Genomic DNA, 3,492 nt, shown 5'->3' with positions numbered 1-3,492 from the left:
AATCGCTCTAACCTACCCTCATGGATGCAATATAAATCGTATGTGTGGTGTAAGATTGTAACAGTATTTTTTTAAAAAAGTACTAGTACTAATAAAGGTACCAGTGCACATTTTCATGTTCAGGGCATGACCTAGAGGTGTCGATCACTTTTTGATTACTCCAGCTAGCTATATTCTGCCAAACAATAATAAATTCGTGTTTTCTGTTTCAATTAATAGCTGGAAAATAGGCAGGAATAATTTTCAATCAATCAGTTTTAGTAATATTTAAGGACATGTGTCCTTCTCCGCCTTCTCAAAGAATCTTTACCACAAATTCAAATTATCTCTTAAATTATCTCTCAAAGATCCGTAAATGCTTTGCGTAAAAAATTGTGTGAGGCTTGTTCATAAACCGGCATCTATCACCAGAAACGTTGTGTTTGTAATTGATAGAACTGGGATATCCTACCAATCACTCTACAACATATTGGGAATGGCTCGGTTTATTATTGAACGCAGATGGGCTGCTTTATGTAGTTATTGCTAATAGCTCTTAGGTAAGATTTGATTTTGATTATTGACTGTTTTAATCAATTAATTTTGTTGATTAGTGTAACTCAAATTTTACAGTTGAACTTCCCAGATGCTGCAATTTAGAACAGCGGTTTCAAAGAAAATGAGAGCTTAAGAATAAAGAATGTCAAAGGGTTTTCCATAACCCGATGTTTATTTTAAGTACAAGAAACAGATATAATAGTTTTACATTTAGGCTAAATTATAAGAATAGAAAGTAAATGTCTGAGACCCGAAATTTAGTCACCCTTTTGTTCTTTTAGTAATCGACTCTTCCGTTTGCTCTGCTGACATGTGCCTGCCATGATAAAGTTGTATTGAAAGAGTGAAAATTATGAGTGAATATTCATTCTTTTATATTGATTCATCATTAGCCTTAGGGCTCAAGGGTGAAACTATATGTTTCGGGTCTTTGATTGTAAATCTTGTAATTTTAGGGGGTTTCTAAATACTTGTTTTCCATCAGCGGGGATTTCAAAATGTGTAATCTCTAATAATAATCCCAGGTCTAGTGCAGATATGGATATTGATATCGCACGGCACAAGTTGTTCTAGTCTGGGCTATAACTAAAATCTTTTGGTGATTATCTGAGATCTCTTTATGCCAAGTTCTACTGGTCCTAATAGTACAATGAGCAGGTTGAGTCTGGAAGTTGGTTTGTAATGGTGATCATCTCATCCTCAGAATTTGTAGATGCTATCTCCATGAGAACATGTTATGAAAGTTGCAATGGTGCTGTAAGTTGTTATTCTCTTTATGTCAATCTGTACATGGCTGATATCAGATATAACACTAGCGCAACTTACTGAGCTCAGGAGATCTTTATTCTCACCGAAAGAAAACTCACAAAACTCCAGGACGGCGTTGCTCGCGCAACATGGCCTACCGAGTTCATGGAAACCTTTCTCTCATTAAAAAAACTCACTAAACTCTGGAGAAGTGTTGCTCATGCAACAAGACCTACTTTGTTCAGGGTAAGTTTTTTTGTTCAGGGATTTTTCCACCACTAACTGAAACAATGCTTGAAAACTGCCAGGGAATGGGGATGCTGTCTCTAGCACACGACCCCCCAAGGATCAGGAATGCTTCTGTTTCTAGACTCGGTTTTGTAGAGCTAAAATATTTGATCCCACCATGGCCACCAGTCTAAAGAAACTATCGTAAAGAAACCTGTTGGTTCTCTTTACTCTACACAACACAGTCAAGAAAAAACACCGAGTGTTGACCTCAATGATATATATGTTTAATAAATATACATAAGCATATATGTAAGACAGCCAATGAACTACATTGAAACATGCAAAAAGTGTGCGCATAAAGTTCTGCCAACTGATCGAATCTTGCTTGTTATATATGCTTTCTTATTTTTAGGCTTTGCTGACTTTTCTCTTTAATTTTTGCTCTGTCTTCTAGTCGATTGTCCGAGTGTTTTTAACGGTGATCAGGCCTTCTCCGGTAACCAGAAAAGTTGGTCAATGACCATGGTGACCAAGAGGTCGGTGTCTACAGCCCTGGTCACGGCATTCCGCCGTGACAAGAAGACAAATCCCAATAAAGTAAAAAGAACTCGTTTCTTCCTTCTATCAAGCTAATTATCGATGAATAAAAACTGTGCATCGAGAATAATGCGAAACCGCAAGTTTTTTGGTTATGTCTATGCTCATAAAAAGGATACACCTAACTACTACATCAATGTACTTGTATGTCTATGTTATACAGAAGATACATCTTACTACTTCATCAGTGTACTTGTATGTCTAGGGTATAAAGAGGATACATCTCACCAGTACATCCATGTACTTGTATGTTTATGTTATAAATTGTATACATCTCACTGCTATATCAGTGTACTTGTATGTCTAAGGTATAAAGAGGATATACTGTATATCAACACTACATCAATGTACTTGTATGTCTAGGGTATAAAGAGGATACATCTCACCCCTACATCAATGTACTTGTATGTTTATGTTATAAATTGCATACATCTCACCACGACATCAATGTACTTGTATGTCTATGTTATAAATTGTATACATCTCACTACTACATCAATGTACTTGTATGTTTATGTTATAAACTGTATACATCTCACTGCTACATCAATGTACTTGTATGTCTAGGGTATAAAGAGGATACATCTCACTACTACATCAATGTACTTGTATGTCTATGTTATAAATTGTATACATCTCACTGCTACATCAATGTATTTGTATGTCTATGCTATGGCTGAATAGAAAATGCTTAAAATTTTCAGTTTCTGCTAGGTTGCAATTAAGTAAGTTGGATATCTGTTTGTATACTGAGTTTATTGGCGAAGACGTAACACAAACCTACGCTGGTAGATAGTATACAATATTACTAAAGTATATGGTATGAATCTTTTGGATTCACACATTTTTCTCTTTCTGTTTGAATATAAAGTCAGTCATATTCCTTAGAAAGAGAGACTTACAGAGTTAATATATTCTATTTTTAGATGTTTAATATAAATAAAATGATTATTTTACGGACATTAAAGAAGCAGCTTTAAAGGTAATCTCATATACGTATTTGATATTGTCTCCTCCTTATATATCACATATACTGTAAAACCTCTAATTGAATGCCATGGCACTCTATTTTTCAACCCTTCCTTTCTAGTGGTGGTCAATTGGAGGTGGTGTCCAAATAGAAGCTGGCGTTGTATTTTTTAAATGGCTCATCAAAGTTTTTGAATGATAAATTTAGCCCTTTTTCAGGCAAAGCGAATGTCGCCTATATGTTGTCATCTTTTTCCGGTAAAGCGATGTTAAACCTTTCAGATGCAATAAACTTGCTAACTTACCTCTAATTGTCAAAGATCTTTAAATAAAATATGCATTAAAAAGCATAAATATATCTCTCCCAATTGTTATCTATTGGTTGCAATTAATCTGTAGTGATATTAATTA

The sequence above is a fragment of the Watersipora subatra genome, chromosome 9 (genome assembly GCF_963576615.1).
Source record: "Watersipora subatra chromosome 9, tzWatSuba1.1, whole genome shotgun sequence".
In the NCBI taxonomy this organism is placed as follows: Eukaryota; Metazoa; Bryozoa; class Gymnolaemata; order Cheilostomatida; family Watersiporidae; genus Watersipora; species Watersipora subatra.
Note: the sequence above shows the minus strand (reverse complement) of the source record.